The sequence below is a fragment of the Panicum virgatum genome, chromosome 1N (genome assembly GCF_016808335.1).
Source record: "Panicum virgatum strain AP13 chromosome 1N, P.virgatum_v5, whole genome shotgun sequence".
Lineage (NCBI taxonomy): Eukaryota > Viridiplantae > Streptophyta > Magnoliopsida > Poales > Poaceae > Panicum > Panicum virgatum.
In genome coordinates, this window is record NC_053145.1 from 23,994,869 (window position 1) to 24,010,257 (window position 15,389).

Sequence of the window (15,389 nt, forward strand, 5' to 3'; positions counted from 1 at the left end):
GGCCAGGAGGTTAGAGCCCATTGCCAGCAAAGTTGCGCGGGGTCTGACCTTCACGGCGGTGAGGAGAGTCCGGCGTGCAGAGCGGGAGTTGGACGTGAGCGGTGGGAGCGCCAGAGCCGTGGCGGATGCGTCGTTGACTGGAGGGCCTGCCGCTCCTTCCTCGAGTGTGGATCCGTCGTTGCAGAAATAAATGATATATTAGTTTTCGTTTTATGTAAGATTGCTGATGAGGAAAAAGCATACTGCGCTTTGTGGTCAAAGTACTCTTTTATATTTTTTCTGAAAAGGTTCTGCTGCTTGCTTTTCTGCTTGCTCGTGAACGTTTTTGGTCCTCTGCACTCCTTTCTTTTGGAACTGCGAGCTGATCGTGGGCTGCAATAGCCGGGAGCTGGCCCATAGCCATCATTCGCTGATCGCCGTAGATCGTTACATGGATCCAATTGATTGGATAGTTCGGAAAAAATGCTTGAGTAGGATGAAAAGCATGCGGACAAGCAGAAAGGGTCGTGTGTTGTGTGATGAGAGAAACTGGTGTGGGCATGCTGCACGGTTTATCCCAGTGAGGCCCCCGAGCGCCTTGGCCTGAGAGTGCTCAAGGCAAGGGGCTATAGAGGCAGGAATCAGCAGAAAGTAGGATGGTCGAAGACCATGGTCTGGCCCCCGAGCGCTCCGAGCCAAATGTGTATGGCCGGGGTGCTAGAAACCAGATAGCTTGGACTGAGCTGCTAGTGCTTCTTATGGGAAGAAACGCCGTAACTGTTCTATATTCCAAGAGTTGGTCAGAATGTTACCGTCAGAGTCTTTTAGCTTGTAGGTGCCTGGTCGTATCACCTCTGCGATGCTGTAGGGTCCTTCCCTGTGACACCTCAGGTGTTAGCACCTTTAAATCCAATCAATGTACCTTAGTTAAAGTTAAAAGAAAAATTTGAGAAATTAATTTAAAGAGAAAGGACCAAATAAAAGACAAATCATACAAAAGAAATTAAAGAAAAAAAAAGGAGTGAAAAGCTATTCAAAATTTAATTCAAAAATGTACACAAAATTTTTGTTGGCTCATGAGAGGTGTTTCAATTGACATGTGCTCAATTGAACTTCAGCCAAAATCAAGTCAAAAAAAACTGAATAAAACTAAAGTCCTTTTGTGCAAATATGCAAATGTGCCAATAGTTCAAAATGTGATTTTCAAATGAAAATTTGCATAACACAAAAGTTGTAGATCTTGAAAAGTTATGCAAAAATGGTATTCAACACTTTTCCATTTGAGCCCTCTAATTAGGAGAAAATTTTAGTTTACCGAGAGGTCCCTGGAAATTTCAGAAATCACAAAAGAGCCCCCATCTCCATCTCTCTCTCTCCCGGTGCTCTGTTTTCCCGCCGCCCGCCGTACGCCGCCGGTGGACTTCGTCCACCGCGCGCCCGCGGCCAAATGGACCCGGGGAAACCGTTTAGCGCCACCTGGCCTGCCCCTTGGCGCCCTCCCACGCCCACACGCGTCCCAGGCCGCTCCCGAGCCGCCACGACGCCCCCAGCCATGCGCCGCGCCGCTGCCTCCTCCGCCCGCTCGCCGTCGACTCGCCCAGGCCGAATCGACCGCCCCCAGTCACTCCTTTCCTCACCCAGGAGCTCTGTGGCCTATAAAGACCCCCAGAACCCCCGCAGTCGCGCCCCTTCTCCCCTTCTTCCTCCTCCCGCCGCTCCGCCATGGCCGCCGAGATCCAGCTCGCGCGGACCGGCTAGCCCAGCCCCACATTGCCCCCTCCGACCACCGCAACAGCTTCGCCACCTCCCAGTTACGCTCCACGCGCGCAGAATCGAACCCAAACCCCCTCCCGACGCCGTTCCCCTTTTGCGCCGCCGCCGGCGAGCTCGGGCTCACCGCGGACCGGCCAGCTCCGGGGAAGACCGAGCCCGATAGCTACCCCAGAAGCATCCACGAGCTCACGCGGTGCTCGTGCGCGCCTTGTTCCCCTACCCCAAGCCCTCCTTCGCCTCCAGCGCCGGCGAACCGAACAACCGACCCGCCATCAACGCCGACGAGCTTGAACCTGTGCTCCAATCGCTCGAACGTCGACCAGGGTAGGTGTTCCTCGATCCTTTCTCCCCCACGCGCCTCCCCGTGGCAGCCCCGGTAAGCCCTGCACCGCAGAACACCACCGGCAAGATGCCACGGCGGAGAAGGCCGGCGAAGGACCCGGTTGTAATTTCTTTTTTTCGTTCAAGGGTGTCTCTGCAAGTTTTACAGTGTATACCAGTGAAATTCTAAAATGCGAAACAAATCACAGAAAAATCAGAAAAATGCAAACTCAACTGATCTGGAATCCTTGTAACAAAATCTACAAATTTTGTAACATTCACATTTGCAGAAACTCAACCGAATTTAATCTAGGGAAAAGATTAAGAAAATCACCTTATGCATGTTCATGAAGTTCTGCTCATCAAATGACATTGATTTTTGGATATGTTATAACTAATGGGATGCTAAGATCACAGTAAAAAAATGACATCAAACCAAAACAGTTATCAGGTTAGAACAATCAAGATTCTCTAATCTGTTGTTAGCACTCTCGATTTAATTCTGGAAAATATGTACATGAACTTGCTCTGAAAATTTTACTACAGTCTTGTGCCACTGAATCCCTGTAAGTCTCTAAATTTCAAATTTATTAGAGTTCATTTGCTATATACCATGATTTATGCTTTTTTAATCAACTTAATTCCTCACATATAGTTGTTATGCTCGGAAAAATCCATATTTATTTCTGGAGTCTCTTTTTAGCTCTGTGTCCCTATATAAAAATTTTGAGCTGCAGTTACTGAGTTTGGCTTTGTCGAATAATCATGCTTAGCATCTTATGGTTAGGGTTACTATTTTTTGTTCTGAGAAATCTACAATGTTTCTGATCTTTATTTTTGGGCATGATCTTTCTTAGAGTATGTTCTACCCTTGATAAAAAGTTCAGATGCAATGCTGGTCAAATACATCTTGAGAAAATTATGCAAACTCATGTTAAGTTAACTGGATAACTAATTTAGTATAGTGAGTTAAATCTTGAAAAATTTTCTGGAGTATGTTTAACTCAGTACTAGTCTCTGGTAAAAATTTGAGAACCAAATCCTTAGTAAAACTTTCTGTAGATTTAATCTTTGTTAATGGCTTGCCGTTTTTAATCTTTTTATCACCTCTGCTATATAAGTGTATAAAATCTGGAAAAATTTCAGTACTGAGTGTATGCTTTGAAGTTGCTTGCATAAAATTTGTAGCATCAGAATCCATGTGGAACATTCTGTACAAAAATATGAAGTAACTAGAGTAATCCATTTGCATGATTAGTTATAGTTTTTGCTTTATGGTTAAATGCTGAAATCTATACCATAATTACTTATTTTGAATCTGAGTTACTTTAGTGTTTATCACTAGCTCTTTAGTAGTTGTGATGTTAAGAAATAATGAAAGCATGTTATGTGTTGAAATTAAAAATGAAAACCCAAAACCCCACTCATTCATGAATAACCATAGTTATGCTTACTACTCTATAAACGATTGCCCATGCAATGAAATGTGAAATCGGCACTAAATTAACTTACGTGGACTACAACTTTATCGTAAAGGAAAGAAATTGTTATCCATGAATAACTCATAATCTTGCATTGCATATAGAAACGGTTAATCTCGCGGACGGAGACTACGAACTGGTGCCCGCGGACTCTCGTGCGGAGCAGGAGATTAATCTGAACTGTACTAACTTGTCTCAAGACCTGGGCCAAGCCCCCGAAGTTTTTCTGCCTGACAGTGCCCAAGAAGGCAAGCCCCGAAGCATAATCCCACTATTTTTTTTCCGAATTACCCTTCTGTTATCTATTTACTAATGTATGGTAATAGTTGGTTTTCTGCATATAAGTTCTCTAGGCGTTGATCGAGAACCCTAGATGCATGATCCATAGGAACCTATGTTTGATACCGGAACTTTTTATCGACTAGTTGCCATGCTAAATAGGCACGGTAGAAGTCGAGTGGTTCTCTGCCTCTCGCGAGCAATAGGAATTGTACTGACTTTTTTTTCCTGTTGAAATGTAAGGACAACGGGCGGGGTTGTGTAGTTGTGATACCCCGCTGGTATAGTCAAAAATGGCTAAGGTCGAGGTGTGTGGCTCATTTTGTTAAGCGTTTGAAAGTACTAGCCACATACCGAGAAATATGGTAATCGGTAAGCTTAAGTACCTGATTGGACCGGCGAGTGGAACGATCTCGCACCCTCCTGGTAGAAGTAGGGTTTATTTTATGTCGCGACGTACGGGTGCAGAGTGGTCGGACTCTGTAGTCGGGGAGGGTGTGCCGGATCCACGGACTGGAAAGAAAGGGGAAAAGTAGCGTGGGCGGGAGCGAAGTCAATCCCCATGCGTGTGGTCTAGGTTCCCCTGGCCAGGTTGAAATTCGATTCGGAATCGTCCGCCTCTCACGGCATGAGATTGCTTAATGATTTCGGTCACATAGAGTAACAAGTGGAACAGGATGATGATAATACTGCTGGTTGATTAAATGGTTGCTCTACCATGTTTGAGTAGAGTTAGTTGCAAACTTAGAATGGTTGATTCCACTAGAATCTGGCTAAGTAAAACCTGAAAGTAAGGATCAACACTTAGCGGCATTTTTTTTGGCAAACAAACCTCTCCAACCAAAAAGCTTGCATGTATAGTTATCGGACTATGTTATATCCGGAGACGGGTCAGTCTTGCTGAGTATTAGTATACTCAGCCTTGCTTGTGGCACTGTTTTTCAGGTACTAACTTTGAAGATCTGTTTGCGAGTCTTACTTGGCCTTGTACTCTGCCTCCGGGTTGGTCGGTTGAGTGGGATGGCCCTTCAGCTAGTGCTAATCATCCCTCCTGCTGAGTGACGCATTCGTACGGGCTTTACCGATGCGTCACGTTATTTCGTTAGTTATCTTTTAATGCTTCCGCTGAACTTTGAGACTTGAATAATTTGAGGAGTTGGAACTCCTTAGTACTTCACTAGTCTGAACATGGTTTGTAATAAATTTTTCTTTCCGCTGCAATCACTCTGAGATGTATGAAATGGTTTGTGTTGTAATCTCTGGGCTCACCTTCGTGTGAGTGTTGTCTGCTGATCCTGGAATAGCGTGGCTTTTATCGAGGCTTCACTCGAGGAACTACCGGTGAGTGCCAAATTGGGTCAGAGTTGCTTAGCAACGAAGATCAGTGCACCCGGGCCCAGTAGTTTTGGGTGGTTCCGCCACAGCTGGCATCAGAGCTCGCAGACAGCCTACCAGAGATGACAGCCTCGGTTTTCAAAACAATAAATCAAAACTTGACTTCAAAACTACTAAAGTTTTTGAAAGAGTTTAGGATCTCCAAGGACAAGTCTAGGACGTAAAGCCCTAGGGGATCTTATGGGTATAATCAGGTGGCTTATTTTGTATGGCTAACTTCCAGCACATTACTTTTCAGTATTTAAATTCCGCAATTTAAATTCTGCAACTACATCGTCGCTACGAAGGTATGCTTACTCAGTCAGCTGAGGGAGTCTGACCTTCCCGTCGGTGATGCGAGCCGAACGCTGAAGCTCAAGCAGTGGCCTACTTGAGCTGCTGCCCATATACCAACTTCGGTTGAGTATATGGGGAGTAATGGTTCGAAATTGGAATTCAATTCCCCGTCAAAGACGGTACTCAGTCAATACGTTGTTTCGATAACGTATGCTTAACGTTGTCCATACGGCGGTAATAGTATGGATGCCGATTCTATAATGATCGGTAATGTATGGGGACGCTTTCGTGAGTGCTGGCACGAGAGGTTCATTTTATATGCTGTCAATCTTCTGCAGGTACGCTAACTTGAAATCGAATTACAGGCTATCTAGTTATATCGAGTAGCTATATAGTGAGAGACGTAATATGTATTCCACCAAAGTCATTGCGTAAGACCAAGATTACTTGGCGATTTTTCCTTGGTGAGGACGTATAGGTTCTGCATTCATTCTCAAAATGATTAGCAAATAAATCTCTGGGGAAATCGCAAGCAAATCAGTTAAAACACTATCCTAGGGAGTATCCAGAAAGTCTGCCACCTGGTTTCCACGAATTTTAACCTTCTGATAAGTTACTCAAATCGACTTGGGGTAGTAAGACTAAATGATGTTTCCTAAGTTATCAAGCTGCTGTAAAAATTTGAGAATTTTTGAAGCCTTCTAGCATGGTATTTGTATTTTTGGATCAACCCTGTGTAAAACTGTTAACTCTGAACAGTCTATACAGACGAAATTTTTCGACCATTATAAGTTGTTCAAACTAAAAATCGTTCAACATGAAAGTTGTAGACAACTAAGTGATGAGCTTACCATAAAAATTTGAAAAATTTTTGACGTCTGGGTTGAGAGTGATAGTCAAAATACACCCTCTCTGGACACTCAGTTTTCCTGGTTGACATCACTCTGAATACCTGAGCATATCACCCCCATGGAATCCGAATTGAGCTTAGAGATGACTAGGTGAATTGTTCCTTAATATCAGAGGGATCTTGTGTAAATTTTTGAGAATTTTTGAAGCAAGTTCTCTACAGTTTTGGCCATTTCTTTCACTGTTCCAGAGTTAGTAGTTCTTGTTACCATCAGCTGATCTATCGGTCTTTTGTTGGGACAGATGGAAGAGCTGCTGGTCGTTGACGCGCAGGGGCACGTGCACTCCGCCTGCCTGCACTGGGACGGGTTTCCCCGCCGTCTTTGGGAGCTTTTGAGTGCAGCCGGTTACCTCCAGCCACCGGTTTACGATGGCCACGAGTTTGTTGAGGACGGAGTTCGTCGCTGCAGTGTGACGATGGTGATCCCGCAGCACCCGCTCAACGGGTGGGAGCCGATCGTGACTCAGATGGTCGGTCACTATCTGCTGGACACCTGGGAGCTTACCGCCATGAGGGCGATGACCACCTTTTGCTCTTCGCACCCTCTGGAGGTGGTTCTGACCGCGTTCGGGTTGTTCCCTGCACCTGACCCGGCAGACCCGCTTTGGCTCGACCGGATGGCACACGTGGACGTGGTCGCTACCCTTGACCCGGTCGGGGCACTTCGGACGACAGCGATGTGCTTGGACGGCCTCTACAGGCTTCACACTTACCAGAGTTACGCCGTCGCTCAGTTGGTGGACCACGCTCAGGCCTTGCACCTGGCAGTCCAGCTGAGAGATGGGCAGCTTCAGGAGGCTAGTACCGAGCTCGAGAGCAGGGCTACTCTTATCGCCCAGCTCCACGGCCAGGTTCACGAGCTTCAGGACACTGTGTCGGATCGTGACGCTACGATCAACTTCCTGGAGGACCAGTTTCACGACCTGCAGCTTGAGGTGGACGAGGCTCAGGGGCAGCTCCACGCGATACAGCACGCGCAGGATGCCCTTCACGCACCTCCCGACGAGATGCAGGTGGACGAGGAGGACGAGCCCCAGGAGATCGAGGGCTTTTCAGAGATGGACTCCGAGGACCAGGCGCCGCAGCCCGCACCGGTTGAGGTTCACACTCCCGCGGCGAGTGAGGCATCGGTCAACATGTAGACCGAGGCGCTGTTTCTTAGCTTTTGTAGACTCCTCTTAGTGTGGCCTACTTTTGGATCATGGCTACTAGGCTAACTTAGAGTTGAGTAACCCCCTTAGTACTGATGTTAGGAGTGACCAAGTAGAAATGAGAGAACGATAGATGTAATGAACCCCTAATGCTACTAGTGTTAATTATAAGTGATCTGCAAAAAAAAGCTGAAGGCAGCAGCTAGTTCGAATTTTATCCTCTTTTCCTTTCGGATTTAGCTCCTGAGTTGAATACCAAAGTTGTTCCAAATTTCATCAGGAACCTACTCGCAAAATTTCAGCCCAAACGGATTGGTATTGCAGGAGATAATCGCAATTTACAGAAGCTCTGTTTTCTGTGAAGCAGAAAAACCAGAGGAGGAGTAATGGAATTTTTCGACTAACCTACTCTGGAAATCTGACTTTGTGATGACTACCAAAGTTGTAGATCATGAAATTATCTATCTCCTGTAAAAATTTCAAGTTTATATCATATACCGAACTCCAGTTATGAGCGTTTTCGTATCGCTGGTTTTGCTGCACAACCTTATTAAGCAATTTCCAGTATCTCCATGTCATGTTGAGTCGTATATTCCATTTGAAATGATGATAATGATGAACCTAATGCAAAAGTACTCACATTTCAGATGGTTGGATCAACTCGAGGCACCCCTAGTGGTTTTGGAGCCGGAGGGAATGGCGATCCACCTCCACCTCCTCCACCAGTGGGTATTGCTGAGGTTCTTGCTGCCCAGACAGAGATTTTGCGGCAGTTGGTTCAAGCTCAGCAACAACCGCGGGGTGGGCATCATGCTCATCACGCACAAGAGGCGAGCTACCAAGATTTCCTCAGCACTCAGCCTCCGCTGTTCAATAAAGCGGATGAGCCTCTGGACGCTGACGCTTGGATTCGCACGATCGAGTCCAAGTTTTCTCTATTGACTACTCCTTGTTCCGAAGCGAACAAAACTCGCTATGCCGCGCAGCAGCTTCGCGGATCAGCTCGTATGTGGTGGGATCATTACCACGGGATGCTACCGGCTGATCATGTGGTGAATTGGAATGAATTCAAACTGGCTTTTCGAGATCATCATATTCCAGCCGGACTTCTTGACCGTAAGCTCAACGAGTTCTTGGCCTTGACTCAGGGCACTCGTACTGTGGTGCAGTATGCCCAAGTATTCCATCAATTGTGTCAATATGCTGGACATCACGCGGACACCGACGCTAAGAAGCGTGAACGCTTCCGTCGAGGCCTCAGTACCAAGTTACAAGAAAGGCTAAATCTTGTCCGTGCGGACTCCTTCAATGAATTGGTGAATATGGCTATATCTCAGGAGGATCTTATTTCTGCACACCGCGCTGAAAAGAAGCGCAAGGCACCTGCTGGACCCTCGAGTGCCTCTGCACCGAGGTATCGTATTGTGCAAAATAGCCCACCCGCACTCTCTCAGAAGGCCCCTCAGCCAGGGCGTTGGATTATTAGGCCTCCTCCACAGCAGCAGCAGACTCGATTCGGGCTTCCCCAGCAAGCTCGATTTGCACCTCAACAGCAGCAGAACGGCCCTAGGCCGAATGCCCAGCCAGCCGCTCGCCCCGATAATAATAACCGCTGTTTCAGATGCGGGAGTCCGGATCACTTTGCCAAGATGTGCCCCCAGGCGGGACAATCTCAAGGGCAGGCTCCTCGCAGAAACGATTAGAACAAGGGCAAGAGGCAAACCATCCAAGTCAGGCAGGGCCGACTTAACTTCACCAACCTTGCTGAACTACCTGAGGGAGCACCAATCATGTCGGGTACATTCTCTATAAACCATCACCCCGCAGTCATTTTATTCGATTCTGGTGCATCTCATAGCTTCATTAGTTCTAAATTCGGAGCAAGGGTTGGGTTAGATTTTTGCCACACAAAAGGGTCATTCATGATATCTACTCCGGGTGGCAAAGTTGCATCAAACCAAATCGTTAATAATGCGCCACTAAGTTTGGGTAGTAAAACTGTCCCTACCACTTTAATATTGCTGCCACTTGAAGGTATGGACATTATTCTGGGAATGGATTGGATGAACAGACATGGGGTAATGTTAGATATCTCTTCCCGAGCTGTCGAAATAAATTCTCCAACTCATGGTCATTCGGTTCTATATTTATCTCATCACCAATGCAAGAACTCTTGTGCCTATGCCATGAAAGATACTCGTCTCGAAGATATTCCGGTAGTCCGTGAATATGCAGATGTGTTTCCGGATGATTTACCTGGTATGCCGCCAGACCGGGATATCGAATTTATCATTGAACTTCAGCCTGGTACAGCCCCTATTTCAAAAAGGCCGTATCGAATGCCGCCCAAAGAATTAGCCGAATTAAAAATCCAGCTGCAAGAACTTCTGGACAAGGGTTTTATTCGCCCAAGTGCTTCACCATGGGGTTGCCCAGCACTGTTCGTAAAGAAGAAGGATGACAGTCTGAGGTTGTGTGTTGACTACCGGCCTCTCAATGCGGTGACCATCAAAAATAAATATCCACTTCCCCGCATTGATGTACTGTTTGATCAGTTGGCTGGGGCAAAGATCTTCTCCAAGATTGATCTCCGTTCGGGGTATCATCAAATTAAAATCCGGCCTTGTGATATTCCCAAGACCGCCTTCTCAACCCGATATGGTCTCTATGAGTACTTGGTTATGTCTTTCGGTCTCACCAATGCTCCGGCTTATTTTATGTATCTCATGAACTCGGTATTTATGCCGGAACTTGACAAGTTTGTCGTTGTTTTTATTGACGACATTCTGATCTATTCCAAAGATGAGGCGGAACATGAGCAACATCTGCGCATTGTTCTTCAACGTCTCAGAGATCATAAGCTGTACGCAAAATTCTCCAAGTGTGAATTCTGGCTGGACACAGTCAAATTTTTGGGTCACACTATATCTAGTGAAGGCATTTCAGTTGATCCCAGCAAAGTACAAGAAGTGATGGACTGGAAACCTCCTACTTCAGTTCATCAGATCCGTAGTTTTCTCGGCTTGGCGGGGTATTACCGCAGATTTATTCCGGACTTCTCCAGAATTGCTAAGCCCATGACAGAACTACTAAGAAAAGATGTCAGGTTTAAATGGAACACAAAGTGTGATGAAGCATTCCATACATTGAGAGCACATCTAACCACTGCACCAGTCTTGGCTCAACCTGACAACAATAAACCATACGACGTTTATTGTGATGCTTCAGGCACTGGTCTTGGTTGTGTTCTAATGCAAGACAATCGGGTGATAGCTTATGCTTCCCGAGCTCTTCGACCACACGAGCTAAATTATCCCACTCATGATCTGGAACTAGCCGCCGTTATTCATGCTCTCAAGCTTTGGAGACATTATCTTATGGGCACCCATTGCAATATCTATACCGACCATAAGAGTCTCAAATACATTTTCACTCAAAGTGAGCTGAATATGAGACAACGAAGATGGCTGGAATTAATCAAAGATTATGATCTGGAGGTTCATTATCATCCGGGCAAGGCAAATGTGGTAGCCGATGCGCTCAGTCGCAAGGTTCACTGCAATTGCCTTTCAATGGAGTCATATAATGACACATTGTGTGCTGAAATGCAAAGGCTGAAATTAGAAATTATTCCTCAGGGCTCTTTGAATCATATTTCGGTGGAACCGACACTCTATGACCAGGTCATCATGGCACAATTACACGACAAAAGTGTTGGTATCATCAAGCAGCAAGTAGTAGAAGGTGAAAATAAATATAAGTGTTTTCGAGTGGACCATAAAGGAATTTTGTGGTTCGAGGATCGCCTAGTCGTTCCCAAAAATCCTGATTTGCGGAAACAAATCCTAGACGAAGCACATCTCTCTAAATTTTCTATTCATCCGGGTAGCACCAAGATGTACCAAGATCTCAGACAAAATTTTTGGTGGACTCGCATGAAGAGAGAGATTGCCAAATATGTCTCAGAATGTGACACCTGTCAGAGAGTGAAGGCTAGTCACTTGAAAGTTGCTGGAGCTCTCCAACCTCTACCAATTCCGTCTTGGAAATGGGAAGATATCAGCATGGATTTCATCGTGGGCTTACCAAATACTTTTCAGCACCATGATTCCATTTGGGTCATTGTTGATAGGCTCACAAAGACTGCTCATTTTATTCCAGTGCATACTGAATATCGAGCCAAGAAATATGCTGAGATCTATATTGATCGAATTGTCTGCCTACACGGTATACCCAAAACAATTATATCGGATCGTGGTCCTCAGTTTGTGGCAAGGTTTTGGGAGCAACTCCAAGAGGCTCTCGGAACTAAATTAATTCGAAGCTCAGCTTACCATCCACAGACTGACGGGCAGACCGAAAGGGTTAATCAAATTCTTGAAGATATGCTTCGAGCATGTGTCATCCATTATGACAAGAACTGGGACAAATGTTTATCCTTGGCGGAGTTTTCTTATAACAACAGCTATCAGGCCAGTCTGAAGATGGCACCCTTCGAGGCCTTGTATGGTCGACGGTGTCGAACTCCTTTGAATTGGTCTCAGACTGGGGAACGTCAAATATTTGGACCCGAATTAGTGGTCGAGGCTGAGGAGAAAGTCAAAATAGTACAAGCTAATCTCCGAGCAGCTCAGTCCCGGCAAAAGAGTTATTTCGATAAAGAAGGGATCCTTTGAAATTCATGGTTGGTAACCACGTCTATTTACGAGTGTCTCCAACTCGAGGCGTTCAACGTTTCGGAGTTAGGGGTAAGCTCGCACCTCGCTATGTCGGGCCATATGAGATCATTGAAGAATGTGGACCCGTGGCTTATCGTTTGCGACTTCCTTCACGACTTGCCGCCATCCATAATGTTTTCCACATATCCCAACTCAAGAAATGTGTTCGAGTTCCTACGGAAATCATTGATCAACAGGAAATTTTAGTGGAGCCCGATCTCTCATATACCGAATATCCACTCAGAATTCTGGATCAAAAAGAGAGAGGTACTCGTCGAAAGGTGGTAAAAATGTATAAAATTAAGTGGTCTCATCACACTGAAGAAGAAGCCACTTGGGAGACGGAGGATTATCTTAATCGACACTATCCGGGTTTCCTTAGCTCTACCTCAGGTATATCATTTTCCCCACCTCAAATTCAATCATCCAATCTCGGGACGAGATTCTTGTTAAGGGGGGTAGGTTGTGACACCTCAGGTGTTAGCACCTTTAAATCCAATCAATGTACCTTAGTTAAAGTTAAAAGAAAAATTTGAGAAATTAATTTAAAGAGAAAGGACCAAATAAAAGACAAATCATACAAAAGAAATTAAAGAAAAAAAAAAGGAGTGAAAAGCTATTCAAAATTTAATTCAAAAATGTGCACAAAATTTTTGTTGGCTCATGAGAGGTGTTTCAATTGACATGTGCTCAATTGAACTTCAGCCAAAATCAAGTCAAAAAAAACTGAATAAAACTAAAGTCCTTTTGTGCAAATATGCAAATGTGCCAATAGTTCAAAATGTGATTTTCAAATGAAAATTTGCATAACACAAAAGTTGTAGATCTTGAAAAGTTATGCAAAAATGGTATTCAACACTTTTCCATTTGAGCCCTCTAATTAGGAGAAAATTTTAGTTTACCGAGAGGTCCCTGGAAATTTCAGAAATCACAAAAGAGCCCCCATCTCCATCTCTCTCTCTCCCGGTGCTCTGTTTTCCCGCCGCCCGCCGTACGCCGCCGGTGGACTTCGTCCACCGCGCACCCGCGGCCAAATGGACCCGGGGAAACCGTTTAGCGCCACCTGGCCTGCCCCTTGGCGCTCCTCCCACGCCCACACGCGTCCCAGGCCGCTCCCGAGCCGCCACGACGCCCCCAGCCATGCGCCGCGCCGCTGCATCCTCCGCCCGCTCGCCGTCGACTCGCCCAGGCCGAATCGACCGCCCCCAGTCACTCCTTTCCTCACCCAGGAGCTCTGTGGCCTATAAAGACCCCCAGACCCCCGCAGTCGCGCCCCTTCTCTCCCTTCTTCCTCATCCCGCCGCTCCGCCATGGCCGCCGAGATCCAGCTCGCGCGGACCGGCTAGCCCAGCCCCCACATTGCCCCCTCCGACCACCGCAACACGCTTCGCCACATCCCAGTTACGCTCCACGCGCGCAGAATCGAACCCAAACCCCCTCCCGACGCCGTTCCCCTTTTTGCGCCGCCGCCGGCGAGCTCGGGCTCACCGCGGACCGGCCAGCTCCGGGGAAGACCGAGCCCGATAGCTACCCCAGAAGCATCCACGAGCTCACGCGGTGCTCGTGCGCGCCTTGTTCCCCTACCCCAAGCCCTCCCTTCGCCTCCAGCGCTGGCGAATCAGAACAACCGACCCGCCATCAACGCCGACGAGCTTTGAACCTGTGCTCCAATCGCTCGAACGCTCGACCAGGGTAGGTGTTCCTCGATCCTTTCTCCCCCACGCGCTCCCCGTGGCAGCCCCGGTAAGCCCTGCACCGCAGAACACCACCGGCAAGATGCCACGGCGGAGAAGGCCGGTGAAGGACCCGGTTGTAATTTCTTTTTTTCGTTCAAGGGTGTCTCTGCAAGTTTTACAGTGTTATACCAGTGAACTTCTAAAATGCGAAACAAATCACAGAAAAATCAAAAAAATGCAAAACTCAACTGATCTGGAATCCTTGTAACAAATCTACAAATTTTGTAACATTCACATTTGCAGAAACTCAACGAATTTAATCTAGGGAAAAGATTAAGAAAATCACCTATGCATGTTCATGAAGTTCTGCCTCATCAAATGACATTGATTTTGGATATGTTTATAACTAATGGGATGCTAAGATCACAGTAAAAAAAATGACATCAAACCAAAACAGTTATCAGGTTAGAACAATCAAGATTCTCTAATCTGTTGTTAGCACTCTCGATTTAATTCTGGAAAATATGTACATGAACTTGCTCTGAAAATTTTACTACAGTCTTGTGCCACTGAATCCCTGTAAGTCTCTAAATTTCAAATTTATTAGAGTTCATTTGCTATATACCATGATTTATGCTTGTTTAATCAACTTAATTCCTCACATATAGTTGTTATGCTCGCAAAAATCCATATTTATTTCTGGAGTCTCTTTTTAGCTCTGTGTCCCTATATAAAATTTTGAGCTGCAGTTACTGAGTTTGGCTTTGTCGAATAATCATGCTTAGCATCTTATGGTTAGGGTTACTATTTTTTGTTCTGAGCAATCTACAATGTTTCTGATCTTTATTTTTGGGCATGATCTTGCTTAGAGTATGTTCTTACACCTTGATAAAAGTTCAGATGCAATGCTGGTCAAATACATCTTGAGAAAATTATGCAAACTCATGTTAAGTTAACTGGATAACTAATTTAGTATAGTGAGTTAAATCTTGAAAAATTTTCTGGAGTATGTTTAACTCAGTACTAGTCTCTGGTAAAAATTTGAGAACCAAATCCTTAGTAAAACTTTCTGTAGATTTAATCTTTGTTAATGGCTTGCCGTTTTTAATCTTTTTATCACCTCTGCTATATAAGTGTATAAAATCTGGAAAAAATTTCAGTACTGAGTGTATGCTTTGAAGTTGCTTGCATAAAATTTGTAGCATCAGAATCCATGTGGAACATCTGTACAAAAATATGAAGTAACTAGAGTAATCCCATTTGCATGATTAGTTATAGTTTTTGCTTTATGGTTAAATGCTGAAATCTATACCATAATTACTTATTTTGAATCTGAGTTACTTTAGTGTTTATCACTAGCTCTTTAGTAGTTGTGATGTTAAGAAATAATGAAAGCATGTTGTGTTGAAATTAAAAATGAAAACCCAAAA